The sequence below is a fragment of the Propithecus coquereli genome, unplaced genomic scaffold (assembly GCF_000956105.1).
Source record: "Propithecus coquereli isolate 6110/MARCELLA unplaced genomic scaffold, Pcoq_1.0 Scaffold94, whole genome shotgun sequence".
Classification (NCBI taxonomy): domain Eukaryota; kingdom Metazoa; phylum Chordata; class Mammalia; order Primates; family Indriidae; genus Propithecus; species Propithecus coquereli.
The window spans coordinates 4,735,374-4,755,030 of record NW_012155729.1 but is presented as its reverse complement, the minus strand read 5'-3'; positions in this window follow the sequence as shown (position 1 = coordinate 4,755,030).

Here is a 19,657-nt window from a genome sequence, read left to right as displayed (position 1 = left end):
TCCACATTTCATGGAAGTGGTCAAGTCATAACTAGATATCAGACCCTCTTTTGCATTATTTGATCTTCAGTGATTTCAGTTTGAATTATAATCTGATGGGACAATGACATCGTGGTAGTAGATGAGATTAGTGTTGCTTTGTTAATTGAAAAACCTTGAATTTTGATTAATAATACATTGTTATGTTGGGAGCGGTAGAGAATTTAATAGGTAGGTAATTGCTACTGAGAAAATGAAATACAGGGTGCATAATTCTTAATCACTTGCTAGTCCTAAATGTCTGGAATGTATCAGTTGTATGAATTACAGCAAAAACAGGAACATCATTCCTAGCTGCAGTTTATGAGCACCTGTAATAGGTGCTGGGTATGGTAAAGAAATGATTTCACTTAACTTTTACAATAGCACTGCAATGTACGTACTAAATCATTCCCAGTTCACATATGAAGAACTAGAAGTTCAGGAATATGAACAAACTTAGCAAAGAGCACATTAATAAAAAAATACAAGGACAAGTTCAAATGCAAGACTCTGACAACCACATTTGTGTTCTTTCCTTTGCACTATCCTTTGTAACTAAACTGTGTTAAACTATAATATTTTTGTAAATATTGCACCCATTAAATTTTGTTTACTATACCATGCAAGATCACTTTTAGTATGTGGCCATCTTTTACTTTTTTAAACATTTAATCAATAAAGGTTATATCAGTATCTGGAGATCTTGCAAATATGCTTGTTTTTTCCCTTGAAGTCGAATATCTTGTGTTTTTTTATTCATTTGCCTATATTTACAGAATTTGTGTAGGGAAGATTAAATATACAGGTAATAAAAAGTGTTTTAACAAAGGAAGAAGTCCATTTGAAGTAAATATTGGTATTCTAAATGGTATTCTAAATTTCTCTGTGTTTTAAGAATTATAACATTTCTAAAATCAACTAAAATTAAGCAGTATTTGAAAAAAAAATTGCCTCTTGCACACTTTTTAGGAAAGCATCTAGTGTAGAAAGTGAAAGAAATGTTAGAATTTTGAGTTGTAGCCCTTTTCTTATTTAACCCTAATTTTCGACTCTTCCTAACCTTGAATGTAACCCAGTGGTTTATGAGAGAGACAGAAAACACTGTTATCAAGCAGTAGTATTTTCCTATCTCTTAGATGTGCTGAGATTTGAGAATGGGTTCCCTAAAGCTTTAGAAGGATGGTGGTGGTAGGAACTGGTGAGGATATATTAAAGGTAATTTTTTTTTTTTTTTTTTATGAAACCAGGCAGCTTCTGCATTTTCTCATAAAGCTAAAAAAATAGATCTTCTGATCAAAGTGGTTATATATTACCTCTGATCTCCAGTTGCTTTTCAGGATATTCTGACTAATTCTGATTTAAAGGGGCAACAGATAGAAAGAAGTCAACCCACCTCTCAAGAAAAATGAGCAGAAAATACATCACTTGATGATATATAAAATATCTGACACATATCTGAGTATATTATTTATATCCAGAACCATTGTGTTTGAGAGAAAAAAGCATTATTTTGTTCCTGTCTACACATCAAAGAAAATTCAAATATTAAAAACAAAAACCCTCAAGAAAGTATAAACAACTCATCAAGTGATCAATTTACCTCTGTGCAATATTTTTACTTATATGCATGATATTTGTGATACGGTTTCATGCGACTATTATCTTAGAGTATCAGTCAAGTTACTTTGATTGCTCTGATGAATGAATTGGAGATGTTAACCCAGGTAACATTTTGTTCAAAAGTAGTAAAATAAAAGTACACCCACTGATGAAAGCACATGTAATGCCTGTTGGGGTGGTGATTTTAATAGTTCTATTTAGTATAGTATATTTAGGAAACCAAGAAAATCTTCAAATAATAGCAGGAAAGAATCCTTACATATATACTAATTTTAATAATTTTTTAATTCAGCAGGTAATAATTACACCCTTCTGAATGGCACAAGAATCATGCACAGCAGTGAAGAGGCAGACCTTTGGGTGCTCATCGATGGGTTGGTTCCTTTCACTAACTATACTGTACGAGTGAATGTGACAAATGGCCAAGGCAGCTTGATAAGTGATCCCGTACTGATCGCAATGCCTCCAGGAGGTGAGTCTGTGAAAAATGTTGGCTATCTAATTTTATATAAATGCCCTCGAACTAAGGCTCCATTGAACACCTTGTTTATTGCTGGAATTAATGTTTTAGAATTTAGAGGCTTAATTGTATTTCTGGTTCTTTTGGTTGTTGTTTTGTTGTGTTGTGACTCTTTTATTGATATTCTTGTGTTGTTTTGTTGAGACTGCTTTTATCTTGCACTGTGCGTATGTATGTATATGTACTGTACACACACACAGGCAGACACACACACACTTCTCTGGATTTCTACATGTTAAGAAGACTGGGAAATGCTTTTTGTTTGAGACTTCTTTTAGATTCAAACTTTGTATTTGCAATTTGAGCTTTCATTTTCTACTGCAAATGTTTCTCATTCCTGGCATTATGAAGAACGAGATTAGATGTATACTTAAACCTTTCTATTTGGCAAAAAGGGGCAGGATACAGGTAATAGAATAGGAAAACTCCATTCACACCATGGAAAAAAGCACCTTTAAATTCTATGTCCTAATGATTACAGTTCAGCAGTGCTACTTTCATCTGTAAAATGGGATAGAATCTGAATATTTTTACTTTAAATATTTCTATAAAAATTGACCTAAATTTATTCACAATTACCATTACTTTGATCTGCAACCACCCATGTTTTCACTACATGTGGGAACTAATTGCTAAGAAAGAAATTCTCTCTAGGATTGGTATGTATGGCCCTTGTACAGAAAGCAAGCTTCTACCTGTTAAGAGCCTGATTCTCAACTGACTGTTCAGGAATGTGTGTTTTCTGAAAATATTGAAGGAGAAGGACCTCAGGACACCCAAAGTCTACCCAGGAGCCCAGCTTCCAGGAGCCAGTGTGGGCTTCTGGGCTATGGGAGAATATCACGATCTTGTTATCAGCAATCTGGAGGGCAAGGTACACCCCCCTCTGGTCACAAAGAGTGTAAAAGCAACAAATGCTTCATTATGGCAGAAAAATAAGGGTGAATCTGCAGTTTGTATGGAACCTTTTCCCTCAAGAAAGATTCATTACCTGTTGTATCATAAAAACCACTCATTATTATCTACCGTTTATGACTTTATTAAAATTAATGAATGGATGTTTACTTAAACACTTGAAACTCTAAATGGCAGAGGCTGTGTTGTTTAAGAAAATAATGCTTAAAAGAGACTTTGAGGGGCTGATAAACTCATGTTGGTATCATTGAACTAATGATAGAAAAAGGGAATTGAATGCTTATTTAAAAATTGAGACCAAAACACAAAATAAAACAAACCTCCCAAAAAATAAACCTTGAGTATTCATATCTTCATCTTTTATTCTAACCCACATGCTAGAATGGGAGACAATTGTGATGACTCTAAACCTTAGAATATAATACCCTTTATTTACATTTAGAAATTAAAGAGTAATCAGTGGCATAATGGAGATTTTAAGTTATATAGTAATACCTTCTCGACAGGACATATGGAACATTTAATGAGTTATACATCCATTTTACGGCATATACACTGATTTAGATAGTTTGTAATTACAGTAATTTACATCATATTCATAAAAAGAGAGCTCGTTTAATTTTTCACGTGTTTAAGAATGTATGGTCTAATAATTTGTTTTATGTGTATATATTATGATCCAATTAAAAATAGCAAGCTCCTATCGCTAACTCAATACACTGTGTGACTATGTCTGTCAGTAGAAGGGTTAATATTATGCACACCAGAAGAATCTAAAGTATTGTTTTATAGTGGAGCAGTAGAAGTGAGATAAACTGTTAACTGAGGCTCACCTCCGTCTCTGCACTGTGGTTGTTTACCTGTGTCGTTATAATGCTGAGTAGGCTCACACTCTCTGGTCCCCATGTAATCGTTCACTTTATGTGTTCAGAAATCCAGAATTTGGAAGATGGCCCTTCACCAAAGAGGAAGCAAATGTCTTTAAAGACAGACAGTGATTTGCTAAAGTTTATTGCAGCCATTAAGATGTACTTTCTTTTATCATTAGATTGTTGTTGATTACAATTAGGAAACTTATAGCTTTGAAATTATCTTTTTTATGACCTTGTGGCAGTTTAAAGGTGATACCTCATTGATTAAATAGGTTTTAGTTCATGCTTCCTTTTACTTAATGATCTGAAAACATATTATCCTGATTTACACATAAAAATCATGCTGAAAAGCATGTGGCATTCAGTAGAATATGTGTGTTTAAGTAGAATTAAATTAGTACTGAGAGTTATTAAAGAAATCTTCCATGCCTTTATCCACTGAACTGTATTTCATACTGAAATGAATAATAAATGAACCAATGTACAGAAGCGAACTAACTTATGGGCAGAGCAGGTTCTATATGCTATTTACTTTTCCATTATATTTTGATTGTTATCATCATTGCCATTTTCTTGATTTCAATATTAGATCTCTCTTACGGTGATGTTGAATTCCTAGTATTTTTCAATGCTGGGATATGCTACATTTGTAATGATAATACCCTTAGCTATGTTTTCTTCTCAGTATAGTTTAAAAACTAATACTAGAAGATTTGGGCAAAATAAAACGATTTTTATCTTTATCAAATATTTGCTATCAGATGTGGCCTGGAAAACTCCCTTTACCCCAACTGGCCAGATCCTATTCACTTTTTAGATTTCAGCTTAGAAATCATTCTATCAGAAAGACATCTCTCACCAACAGAGGCTGAGATAGGGCCTTTCTGTATACTAGAGTGCAAACGTATTATTTTGAAATTGCCTGTTTAATCTGACTGTCACAATCACTGGTTATAAGATCCTGTACAGTAGGGACTGTTTCTTATTCACATTTTTATCATCAGTGCTTAGACCAAACCTGACACATGGTAGGTGCATAATGAATAATTGGTGAGTGAATGAATAAATAAATCATTCAAGATAGCTTAATTACCAGTTTTAAATTGTGAGCTTATCATTGCTGAAGCCTGCCCAAGCCTCATGTCTATCTGAGCGACCTTATATCATAGCCAGCTACAAAAACGCGACTTTCTCCGCACACTACTGTCCAACGTAGGAATGCTGTGGCCATGTGGGTGTAACTGGAAGGCCAGACTGTGAGGAGGGTTAGAGTATTGGAGGTAAGAAATATTCTTAAGTTGTAGAAACTCATCACTCTTTGATTCCTCCACTATGATTACTTTTCTCAGGTGATCATAGGATGAACAGTTTTTAGTTTACATATAGGAATTTAGAAAGGAGAGGTAAGGGAGCATGGTATGACAAATTTTGTCATGGTACATCATTTTCTTAGTTGACAGTTAGGAAACATCTTATTTGCCAGTAGCTAACTCTATTTTTCTGATGAGAAAAAAACATGATTAAAAAATATGTAAACCCAAGTTACCTGAAGATAAGAATTAAAGCAAGAGAGATGATGCAGCTGATAACCTAGCATGTAGATGCTGGTCAGTAGCAGTTCCCGAATAGCACATTTTTTTATTTGAAAAATTCATTTTAAATATTGTTTGGACAACTAGAAGAGTTTCTCTTTTGTAAAAATTATGTAGCAAATCCTCACTTACTTCTATGCACTCAGGTTTTTTTGTATTTCTACAATTACTATATTTTTAGGTTGTTTGTAATAATGTAATGCTCATATTTAGCATTAAGATACTCTTAGAAATGAAGACTATATTTAATCCGAGCTCTTGAATAGCATTATGGTACAGGTTCAAGAGTTCTAGGAAAACAGTTAAAAAAATAAAAACGGAATCCAAATGTTAATCCATAAATATGAAACTTTCCTATGGCCTTTACCCCTTCAAGGTCTGGAGTTACTAATGGGGTTAGGATTTCAACGCTTAATGGGGCTCAGTGCATTAGTGTTTTGTATGCATGGAATTCAACATTCAGCTTAATAAGTGGTTGACATTGGTGATGTCCCTTAATTTGCTTAAATCTAATTGGCTCTTTTATCAGTCAAACCTGTATGGATTGGCAATTGATCAGAAAGGGTCAGCCATGACTCTGCATGTAGTTAAATGATGGAACCACCAGTTAAAGTCACAGTTGCATGATAATAAGCAAAGGAAGAACAAATGAGCTTAGAGGAGGAAGGCAAAGAAGCTTAGAAGTTTTGCAGGATCTTCAAGTTCAGAACAAAGGCATTATAGAGTATATAAATTTTAAATACACTGCATTTTGCCTCCAGACTTAAACCTTTTTTTCCAGATGAACTGAAATCTTGTCTGAAACTGTCTTTGTTACATCAAAGAACTACTCAGAAAGCTAAAAGAGACAGAAGAAGCATAAAAGGGCATAGTTTAAAATGATTAGTGACAAATTCCATACTGACAAGTGAGAAACAGATTTTTTATGAAAGTTTTATATTTTTCCAAAAGGAATAATTTTCTTCTGTTTATCTTTTTCTGAACTGCTTCATTGCAACAGTGAAAGGAACTCAGAGCCACCTTAGCTTGTGAATTTAATCCAGTTTTCCTCTGATAGTAAATAACTTGTCATTTATACCTTTAAATTGATGTTGATGAGAATTATTATAGTCTACAGACTTTATAAAAATGCTAGGCTTGAGGAGCCTGTTTATTTTCCAAAATGTGTTATTAGAAAATGAAAAATTGAGAAAGGTAAAATGGTTGTGAGTGGTTGGTTTTACAGAGTCTTTTCAAATGTTTCTCTTTCCCCCAACTCCCTCCCCGCTTAAAACATCAGTGAAAAAATAAGGAGCAAAATCCATTAGGATTTAAAACTTAGGCATGTTGCAAAAGCGTAGACTTTGGCATCCTAGAGACATGGATTTAAATCCACCTTTTTCATTCAATATCTGAGTAACTGTGATAAAATCTATAAATATAGCTGAGCCTCAGTTTGTTCATCCATAAAATAGGCTGGATGGTAATTCCCACCTGATGTAATTGTGTTTAAAAACACAATATATGTAATGTGCTTAGCACAATGCCTGTCTTGGTAAACATTTGATGCTTGCTACCTGCTTTGTTCTATTTTCCTACTAAGACCTTTTTTGTCCCATACAGGCTAGAAAATAGAGGGCAAGTGAAAAATCAGAGTCTTTCATACAGGCTGCAGAGCCCAGGATAAGTTTATCTTGCTGTATCCCTACCCTTTCCTACACATACCCCTTAGAGTGTTAACATCAATATGGCCAGGACAGTAACCCTGCTAAGGGGTGGTTGTGATGTGTATTGGATAATGAAGTAAGCAGGAAGGATGGGAAGTGATTTTCCTTTTGAAATAGCTTTAGCATCCTCTCCCATGACCTCTAGGTCATAATTTAGAAATGATTTTTACATCAAGCTCTCATTGGTTATCTTGGGATTTCAATGGGCAGAAAAGCAGCACATTTTTTTCTTAATAGAACTCTCTTCTGTGTTAATATCAAACTACTTATTGAATGCAATTATTATGATTATGTTTTATTTTCATTATCTGTATATTTTATTCCCACATGTCCTCAAATATGTATTTCAAAGAGTTAAATCCTGGAATTCAAACTTTCATTTTTTGCTGAATAGGAAAGCTTCAGACAATGTGCTTTTGAATAACTAAATGAAACGTTTTTTTTTAAAATGTTAACATGTAATTTTTGCCAATAATAGAGCTAAAAGTATAATATTTTAACCACTGACTTTTTTTATAGCTTGAACTACCAAATTCATTTTTGTTTAGATTTTAGGAGACTGGAATGGTCTTTCATGTATTGCTGTGTTACAAACCACCACAAAACTTAGCAATTTAAAACGACTGTTCTTTATTATTTCTCACATGGTTATATGAGTTGTCTGGGTCATTCTTCTTGCTTAAGGAGGCTGGATTGAGCTTCTTTGGAGCATAGTTAACTAATGGTTTCAAGAGTCAAGCCTCAGTGTGCAAGCCCTTGTCAAACTTCTTGCCTCGAGCTGGCCAAAGTAAAATTCTTGGCCAAATCAAGAAACGTGTATTAGAAGGTGTGATTTACTGGGGCCCATTAATATGTCAATCTTCTATAAATGCCTAAATGATTGGTTTTTAGTAGAATGTGTCTGTGTGTGTGTGTGTGTGTATACACATACATCCAGGTATTATACATATATAATTTTTCTTTTAAATTAGTTCTGTTCTTGAAAGAATGGTGTTACTAGCACCAAATAATTAAAAAAAAAATTGAAGAAAGATTTACTAAATTTTTCCTTAAGGAGATATAAGAAAATATTTCCTGATATGAAAATTAATTTTAATATTTTACTTCATTGCAAAGATCAAGACACTTATATCAATAGAATTTTATTTAAAATATTTATAGCTCAATACTGAAGGAAAAATCCTGAGCTCTTCTTATATGAGGGTGATTTTAAAAAATTATTTTAGTTATTTCCCAAGTCTTAGAGCTTGGATATTCTGATTTTTGCTTACAACTCTGAGCTGTGAGGGCAGGAACTATGTTTGATTTGTATATTTTTTTATAACCCTAGTGTCTAGCACAAAGTATTTGCTGAATAAATGAATTACCAGAACATTTTATGGTAGTGCTAACCTGGAAAATAATCCTGTAAATTATCTTTGCCATTGCTGTGTCTTTTACTTGGATAAATATTTTCCCTAAATGTTGAATTTATCCTAAAATCAACTTATCTTAGTCCTTGTCAAGATTGCCATAGCAGTACAGAAATAAGTAATATAAAACCCTCCTGAGGTATGTTTATGTATGAATGCATGTGTGTGTGTATTTAATTCTCTGTTTTAACTACCAGTTTCGATTAACTTACCTATCATGACTGGTGGTTAGAAAGTTAACTGAAATGAGAGTTAGAACAATTTGAAAAATCCAAATATATATTAAATACAACTTTAATTTAGAACATAATCATATGTTTACCCACCGATATTGCTATATAGGACCAAGCTGTTTTCTTAGAGTATTGATTTGCTGTTTATAAATCCAGCATCTTTGTTATAAAAACTGCACCCATAATACATAGTTCAAGATTCCCACTTAAAGCTCCTTTAAAAGGGAACAAAAATTTAACAATAATTAAGGAAGAATCTAATTATAGAATCTTCATGTTTTTATAATTTCCTCAGTCTTTGAGTTATTTTTCCTACATCAATTTGACAGCATTATTTTATTAAGTCATTTTAAGTTTTACAAAGAAGTTAATTTTCAAAGAAACAAGTTTCTATTATTTTACTAGTGTTTATCACTTTAAGTGATGTTTAATTAAACTACATAATTATAATGAGAAACACATAACTATTTGAAAAATACAAGCTTCTCTTGGTTAAGTGTATACTTCTACTGGCAGCTGCAGAATTTTGCCCTTGAGGTAAAGGGTAGTCAACTATCCATATCTGTGTGTTACAGAGTAAATGGAAAATTTTTATTAATTTGGCAAGTCTGTTAAGAATAGGTAGTTAAAGAAAGCATCTACTATTAAGGAAAAAAAAGATGGCAGAATGATCCACCTGCAGCCTACCCCAGTAGGAAGGGCAGGGAATGCTATCAAATTCTTCTCTTAGGTTAAGCGTTATAACAGCTCTACCTTAAAGGAAAAAAGGAATCATTGTTTATATCCCTTCAATTGATTAGGAATTTAGTCTGAGATTTTTGGCATGACTTGCTCAGTGAACTTCTTTTTCTCCTTCATTTTTAAAGGAAAGAACTGAACTGTCTCTCCTACTTTCTAATTTCAACCAAAATCTCTTCCTAAGACCTAAGAGGAATGGACTGTGAATAGCACGATCCACCAACCATGGGAGAATGATATCGTTTTATTGCAGGATCCCTAAGAGAATTAGAAGCTCAAAAACAGACCAAAAAGCAAAAGAATTAATAAACAAGAATTGCAAATGCAAACCCCATGTATATAGCACTTTCCTCATCAACTACAGCATTGAGAATTGTAAAATACTTGTATGCCTTTTAAAATCTACTTAGTGCAATGTCAAGATTCCACCTTTTAAAATCCAATGAATAGGTCTCGAAAATGTAAATTTGCTTGCCAGGTGCACATCGAAAGCTGCCCATCAGCATGTGTTCTCCGTTTTTCATCTGCTCTGTATCCACTTTGATTTATGTGCAAGATATAAGTAGAAACTTTATCATGCAGGTGGCCGTGGGATATCTTAAAAATTGAAAGAGTGCAAAGGAATGGAAATAAAAAAAAAATAAGCTGTAGGTTAGCAATTGAAATAAACAATAGGCTAAGATGGTATATTACCTTATTCAGAGAGTAGAAGGAAAGATGAGATTAACTGCCTTTTATAATGTAAAAGCCACAATGAAGATATAGGATGGTGAGGAATAGCATTCTTTAAAACAACAACATTCTCCCACATAAACAGATGGTTTGTCTTTACCTTCAGTATATTAAAAGCTACACAATTTATATTACATCCAGTTCATATGAATCTTTAAAATAGTTGTGCATAATGTTTTACTTCTGTGTATATCTTCCAAATGTGCTGCTATTTTTCCCTTGGAAAAATCAACCCGTTGAAGGTAATAAAGTAGGAGAATTCAACAAATAAAAAGTATTTAAATTCTTAATAAAATAAATAGCGTGCTTTCGAAAACACACACCAGGCCATTTAGTTTAACCCACACTTTCTGCCAAGCATGTTATGAGAACAGAACTAAAGGATTTATGATCGTCTTAAAGGTGCTCTCATATCCTTTCATGAAAATTCTTATCTTTAAATTTTTGGAATTGAGAGTTTACCTTGCTTTGCATGTGTGTATGTGTGTTCACACACGCATGCATGCTTGCATTTTTGTAAAATTACATGTCATAAGTCAAGGAGAGGGATAAATTTCTGCTTCATAATTTGTGAAATTTTCTTCACTTTTCATATTCGCCATCTTGACAATGAATTTCCTGCTTGTAAAAACACTTTAGAAAGGGAATAACTTCTCAGCCAGGGAGAAGAGGGAAAGGAACTTTGAAGTACACTTTACCATGGACTCAACAAGCCTCCAGCAAAGGGCTGCCAGCTTTCCACATTTGCATACTCTCATGTGGTTTATATAGAAATACACACGCCCACACACACAATTAAGTGCCATCTTTAGAGCATCCTGGGGCAAGACAGACCCACCCCCCCAAAAGAAGAAGAAATCGCATTTTTTTCTACTTTTCCAGGGGAGAGGGTTTTTTTTTTTTTAAGTTCCATTGATATTTTAAAAATCACATTTTTAAAAAGAATAAGTACAATTCCCTTTTTTTTTTTATCTTGGAAGAAAGGTTTATCTATAACTTTAAGGTTAAAAAAAATCATGTCTCTCTAACTGGCTCTGCAGTTTTAAAGCAACTTGAAGTTTTATTTGAATTCTTATAGTGCCCTAAAGAAATTTTTGCTTTCTTAAAAATAATATCTTACTCTTTTATTTTTGCCTTTTTTTCATAGTCAGACTCTATGTCTGCCTTGCATAAAATCTATGGAATTTACCTGCCTATATACATAGTCTTACAAAAAGTGAGGCAATTCTTAATGTATCTTAGATATTCAGTGACCATAATTAGCAACATCAAGAAATTCCCTGTTGTCTCTCTCTGAAGAGGTATAGACCACCCAATGTCTAAAGGGACTAGAGTCTTGTAAAACTTAGTGAAGAATAGATTGTGACAACAATGGGCAAATTCACTATAGCCACTGTGATTTTCATGATGATGAATTAATTTGGGGCAAATGAAACTAGAAATGTGAGGATATCTAGTACATACTTTATGAGATTAATCCTTCTCACCCTTCGATGATCATTTTGGAACTTATACTGTCTTCCATTTTCATTTAAATGTTTTATATGTGTGTATCATGTCTTATCTACTAGAGTATAAATTCACGGTGAAGATAGAATGAGTGGATGAATAGCGGTATATAGAAGAATTATAGCTGATCTCTCTCTCTTTCCCATTCTCTCTCTTTCTTTATCCTTCTCACCAGTTACCTTGGCTCGTGAATATAGTAGGAAATTAGTAACGCTTACTGTCATGTCCCTGTGGAGTGTTAGTGGCTTTGTGTTATCTTTGCACCCGGCATGCCTTCATCCTTTTGATTACAGGGCTCCAATTTCCCTCTTGGAACCTGGGCTCTCTCATGTTCAGAATATGTACTGTGTGTGAATTTGGCTCTGTTACCAGGTCTGACCAATGAGAGCATTGTATTCCCTTGGCCACAGTGATTTTTTTCAGGAATGACAGATATTCCAATCAGAGCTAATGAAAAGCAGTAAACCAGTAGAGCCAACAGAGGCATGTTTCGTGCCCTGTGTTTGATTCTGAGATTCACCTGAATCTGCCGCCAGCCATCTTGCCCCTCAGGCTCTGAGAATGTCGCCAACATGGAAGATGGCGGAGTAGATCTGAGAGAAGGAGGTAGACTGGATTCTGGTGACATCATTTGATCACTTGAATCCAGTACTGGCAAAAAACAGCTTTTTCCATTGATTTTTTTTTATGACAGAAGCCAATTAACCTCTCTTGTTAGTTGAGCGTGTGTTGAGTTTTCAGTCCCTTGAAAGTAAATGCATTTACCACAAGATGCGTGTGAGAAAGGAAAAAGAGTAGCGACCACTTAGAGAAGCCTCGTAACTTCTTGAAGAGCACACCAAATTGTGTCAGCTCAACGTATGTGTTGGCTTCTGTTTCAGCTCTCAAATGAGGAAGGCTCGAGAAGTGAACCCCATGTGAAATGAAATAATAACATCTAAAACTATGAAATTACTGACCCGATCGTGAAGGTGCTGCTCAGAGCTACTTCCTTTGATAGTCTTCTGAGGCACTTCTCCTCTATTTCCAGGTCTCTGAGCCCTTAGTTCTAGCAACAACTCTTGTGCTAATTAGCTATTTGGTCCAACCTAAGTAATCTTACCTGACTTTGATGTAGGTTTCTCATCTCTAGGATGGCAGAACTTGAACTAGATCAGTGGTTCCCAGAGTATGATTCAAGACTAGAAGCATCAGCATTCCTGGGAACTTGTTCAAAATGCAGATTCCTGAGCCCTTCTCTCACCCTACTCAATCAGAAATTCTGAGGGTGGGGCCAAGCACTTTATATTTTAATGAGACCCCACTACCACCTCCCAGTCATTGGATGTATGCTCAAGTTTGAAAACCATAGAACTCGACCATCTTTAAAATACCTTTAAAGCAAAAAGTATTATATGATCTTGTCTATGACTCTATTTTACACTTATAATTGGGATACAGAATTACTGAGGGGAAAATTGATAGAATAGGCCCCTATGCTCAATTTAGCTTTGAAAGTAGAAGCTACTTTCTTAGGGCCAGGGGTCTTTCCAGTGTAAGGAAGCCCTCAATTGCTCACAGTTTTCCTGAAACGGACAGGAATAGATACCATGGATAACCAATTCCAGATGTTGAGTCCTACCTGTGGCACCAGAAAGCAACAGGCATGATGTTTTATGCACTGAGGAACACTAATCAGCCCTACTGTGAAGACACTGTCAGCTAAATTTCCTCTGCTCTTCAATTTCTTCACAGAACATCTGTTATAAGGAACTCCATGCAACTAAAACCTGACTCTTCCCCTCTGGGGAATTTTCTTTAATGAGCATCTTGTGGCTACACCTCCTCTGTAGGGTTTTGAAATATGTTTCCTCAAGTCAGTTACATTTTTATCCTGAATTCCAGGGTTTGCTATCTATTAGACCTCATAGTTAAGATTTTTCCATCCAGGAGTTGGCAAATACAACTCCAGAGTAGGTGGACATAGTTTCCAGTTGCCTAGAGAACAATTAAGATCATGTAATATTTTATTTGATAAAAAGAGCTTTTTGGTGTTGTGATTACTCATACCAAGATAGTATTTACTAGGTACAGGTGCTGTTTTGCATATATTAACTCATTTAAGTCTCACAACTCTATTTAAAAAGTATTATTACAAACCCTATTTACACATGAGGAAGTTGAAGAAAAGAAATTGACTTGCAAGTAGTTAAGATCATGCAACTAGTAAAAGGCAGAGACCATATTCAAACCTACAGAATATGAAGAGACTGACTCCAGAAGCCTAGTTCTGAGCCACTATATTGTTTATTTGAGACGCCTTCCACTGACGACCCACATCCCCTCTTGACAAAAGTGACACAGAGTTTGAGACCCCACTAATCAACAGGTATCTAAAGAGGTGGCTTGACTCTACAGATACATGTCAAATATAACTTTAAGGGTATTGCTTGGTTGAGCTACAGGATGTTCAAAACCTGCCGCAAATGGACTAGAGAACTATTCTCAATTAGCTACATGATCCATGTTTACAATCTAATGAGAGAAAAAAAATTTAGTTAAAACGTATTTTTACAGCCTTACAAAAAGTGTTAAGCAGAAGCAAGATTATGTGAACACTCTTTTTGTAGAAGGGAAGAAACTAACCAGTTGGACAAATCCTTTCCCAGTGGGGTTACAAGTACTCACTTGCCCACCAAGTATTTTGACCAACTTCTTTCATAGTCACCCATGAACTTCTATGATAAACTCTAATTAAAAGAATACAATGAAAAAGTAGCCCTCATATTTACCTATTTAGGGGAAAAGATTCATAAATTTGTAAGAAATATTTCTTTTCCTACGCCTTTAGCTCTTGAGTGATTTGTGCGTTATAATGTATATTTCTTTAGCTTGTGGTAGAAAATTTTGATTTTCTGATTTGATTTGATGTTGCAGAAGCTTTTCTATAGGTATAAGACAGAAAACTTCATTAGAACTTGTTCAAATACATTTACCCAAAGTATTAGTGTATAATAGTGGTGTCATTATTGCTACTTACTAAGTTGTCCTCTCTTTGGGCTTATGTTAAGTTGAATTCTTTTTGTTAATGCACTCTATATCTCAGGAGAAAGGAAGAGATGTGATCTTGTGATTATACATAATTTTCACTCTTATATAGAGAGATTCATCTAATAGTATTAGTTTTGAAAAATTAAAAAAACCTCCTTGAAAGAGAGCAAGAAAATCTATATTTGTAAAAACGAATGAATGAATGAATGAATCGAAACAATTTTGCATGAACTAAAACAATTTTCTATGAACAAATTAAAAAACACTACAGTCAGGTAAGGATGCTCATTCACAACTGGAATACTCTAGAACTCAGCAGTGTGAACACTGAATGTGAGGAGCTTTACACTGGAATGGTCACAGGAATGATCATCTGTGTCCTCTGGACCATCAAAAAGGAAGATTGTTTTCCTCATCAGAATCTACAGTTGAAGGCATGACCACACAAAAAAACTTGGACTTTATTCACGTGGTTGACTCTATAAATCAAGTAAGCATGTCTCTTAAATTGTGAATTTGTAAAACACATTGACCACGGTGTCTATCCAACTATCAGAATTCAACTTATCCACCGCCAGCTAGCATTTCCATTTAGTGATTGTGACCTTGGGAAAGTTATCTCCTCTCTAAGCCTTGATTTGTTCATCTAGAAAGAGGTTTCATAATTACAGAACCTTCCTCCATGGGGCTAGGCAAGGAATAAAGAATGTGTGTGTACCAAGAAGATCAGCTGGCACATAAGCAAGTTCTCATTTATTTAAAGAAGACTATAAAGCATAATATATAATAAGTACAAAATATACATAAGCTACCACTATTAGGTTGAAAATTAAACAAAACTATAAACATCTAAATTTTTATTTTACATGATAATCCCAGCAACTGCCTCTTAAAACTAGATGTAAGGAAACAGCAGACTGGTTGTGGTCTATTAAATTATAAGTGAGGACTAATTTGAGGATCAAAGATGCTCTTTGGGAGATATCACTTGACTGGTAGGAAAAGCATTAGCTGTCTCCCTCTGTCTCATGTATTTGTTCTCTCTGTCTTGGAAATATCCTTCTCCACAGTTTCTGAATCTTGATGTTTAATTTAGCACAAAGGTCTTTGAGAAGCACAACAGGGGGTTGTTCTTGGTAGCTCTGGCATTGAGGAAATTGAAATGTACATGTTTTTTCTCATTTATCAAAGAAGGGCAAGAATCTAAACTGACATTTTATATCAAATGAATTATGAACTGTGTACTTTGTACCTAAGGGAACAACAACTAAATTAGGGTTTTAGATAAAAGAGAGCGAGAGAGACAAAAATAGGTTTTTAATAAAACATACAGTAATTTCCGTTACCGTGTCTGACAGTGACATGGCCAGAGACAGTCTTGTTGTAGAACCAGTGAGTAGATGCCTGCCCCTCTGAGATCTGCAGGATTTTTAAGTGTATTTGAGAAATCGTCACAGAAAGGATTAAAACTAAATTTCTTATGTCACTAGGCTTTATGGCCAGTGAAACATTCCTGATAATCTAAAGTTACCTTTTAGCTTTTTGGAAAAGCTTACTTTCTTAGGGAAAAAAAATAACATTTTCAAATTTTTACTTCCTGAAAAAATATGAGATTAGAGGTTGCCTTGAGGGGGAAATAGTACACCGAATAAAAATGATGTGCGTGAAAGCACTACGTTCCGTCTCTCCTCCGTTTGTCTGTAACACTCCCATACATACATGCACTACACTACACTCACACGTAAGTAAATTATTCTGCTAATTAAGAGCGTGGATTCTAAAATTGGATTTGATTCAAATCTTAATTTCTCCTATGAGCTATATGACCTTGAGCAAGTTACACAGTCATACTCTGTCCCGTTTTTTCATCTGTGAAATGGGAGAAATAATAGGAACTACCTCACAGGGTTGACAGTGAAATAATTAAGTATCATCTTGCAATGAATACAACATGACACAGAACACATTGCTCAGTTTTATCCCCCCCCCATGGGTGAGGAGATTGGGCAGCTGCTTATTAGCGCCCTACTTTTTAATGGCGACTGACTCCTGAAGTATAGGAAGCATTAGAATTAAAATTTTAAGGAGAAGGAGGACCCTATCATGTCTGTTCAATATATCTAATAAGCATTTTTGAAATACCAATTGAAAATTCTTGGGAATTGGTGGTGATCCATGCTTTCTTCTGGGCAAAGCTATGTGTTAATTATCATGCCAGTCTTCAAAAATAGGTATTTCAATTTGTGCTGTATACAACTTAAGGATGGGTTATTAATATGAATACATTTGTTTTAGACTTCTAAATTCTCTTAGGTTCATAAACCTAGAACTGACAAAATTCCTTGATATTAATCCCATATACTTTCTGATGCCAGTGCCATACTGGGTAACAATTGTGTGACTAAATTACTAGAAACAAATAACTACCACTAATATCTTGATTGCAGATTTTCTTCACATAAACCTAATTATATAATTATTAATTATTGTTGTGGTCAAGTGAGCATGATTTTTTTATTTTCAAATTTTGATTCTATCTCACTACTTTTGAGCTGAAATCTCATAACACTTTTAGCATTTTAAATTCTGCTGATGACTGTTGTTTTATTCTCCCTAATAGAGAATGTGAAATTAGTGGGCTATTGAGGTAAAGGATGCTATCTTAGTTCAGTCAGGCTACTATAACAAAATACTATAGACTAGGTGGCTTATAAACTGCAGAAATTTATTCATATATCTCACATTTCTGGGAAGTCTAAGATCAAGGCACCAGCAGATTTAGTGTCTGCTGAGGGCTCTTCCTCATGAACAATCATCTTCTCATTCTAATTTCACATGGAAGAAGGGGAAAATGGTTAATCTTGGACCTCTTTTATAATGGCTCTAATCCCATTCATGAGGGCTCTGACTCCATGATATAATCACCTCCCAAAGGCCCCACCTCCTAATATCATCATGTTGGAAAATGAGGATTTCAATATATGAATTTTAGGGGGACACAGACTCAGACCATGGCAGATGTCCTTTATGTAAGCTGAATATTTTAAGGCTAGACCTAGTTATCAGTTGAGTAATTAATTAATCAACTTGAATATTAATGGTAGATCCAATCCCATTACTAGAATGACTTTTATAATTAATCCCTTCTGATTCTTCAATCATTAAAGCAGCAGTCCCCAACCTTTTTAGCACCAGGGAATGGTTTCATGGAAGACACTTTTTCCAAAAACTGGGGGCAGGGAGGGAAAGGGGGATGGTTTCAGGATGATTCAAGCACATTATATTTATTTATTGATAATCTGTATTTGCGACCACTCCCCAGTGCTAGCATCACCACCTCAGCTCCACCTCAGATCCTCAGGCATTAAATTCTCATAAGGAGTGAGCAACCTGGATCCCTCACATGTGTAGTTTACAGCAGGGTTGGTGTTCCTATGAGAATCTAATGCCACCACTGATCTGACAGGAGGTGGAGCTTATGTAGTGATGTGAGTGATGGGGAGCAGCTGTAAATACAGATGAAGCTTTGCCTGCTCACAGGCTGCTCACCTCCTGCTGTGTGGCCCAGTTCCTAACAGGCCTCAGACAGGTACCAGTCTGTGGCCCAGAGGTTGGGTACCACAGCATTAAGGACTAAAATGTTGTCAGCTATTCAAAGATCACTTAATTACTTGGTACTTGATTCTATCCTAGAATAGTGATAGTAGATTCAGTGGCATCATAGAGAAAGAGTTCAACTCTAGAATATAATAGTTTATTTTCTTCACCACCTAAGTCATTTTTTCCTGTTATTCTTGTTAAACATTCAGCAAGGGATAACTTAATGCACTCTTATTAAAGAGCGTGGCTTTGACGCTAGCTGGAATTTACTCATTGTTAAAATTGTTTATCAACCTTGCTAAGCATATCCATTAATATTTTTAATTTCACAAAGGCTAAAACCTTCAGAGAATTATTTTAAATGAAGTCAATGAGCAATATTTGAACTAAAAATAGGATAGAATTAATCAACTAATCTTATCGTATGTATTTTAAATTATTTTTCCAGTTGTAGATATACTCTAAACAAAGAGCTCAAGTAATAGGATACTCAAGGCAAAGGAATTTAATCTATGCTGCCTAGAAAACTAATCAGATGAATAGGATGGTATTCAAAATAATAGGAATACTAGGAAATACTCTTAGGAATACTAAGAGGAATTCAAATGTCAAAAGCAAAGGCTTAAATAGAGCGTCTAAACCTAGGAAATCTCTGCAAGGAAAAAGAGCAAAATTTGGTTGGTAGTTTGAAATGTAGCAAAAAAAAAAAATTCTTCTGGGCATTATGACCACCAACTTCAGGGCCTCTAATTAGTCTGACAAAGTGACAGTTCCACATTCTAGTTGAACAAATAATGTATCTAATGAAATTCAGAATCCCCGTTTTTCTCTGAGCACAATGAGCTACATCATTCACAGCTTTGGGGTATTTCAAAATTAACAGAGGATGACTTCAGTCTGTCTGATATTTCCTGGTTAACAAATTCACTGAAATTGTCTTGCAGAATAATTTTAAGGAACTCTTTAATCTTAAACTACAAAGAGAGATGGAGGTGGAGGTATGTTACCTTGGTCCTATGGATGCTAATAGGAAGTGGAATCTTTTATTTCTCAAAATGGTCAATAGCAATTAGTATTCAGTGGTGTCTTTTTATTCCAGTGCCCTTGACCCACCTCTGCCCCGGCTTTCTATATGACTCCTATTATATACTGTAACT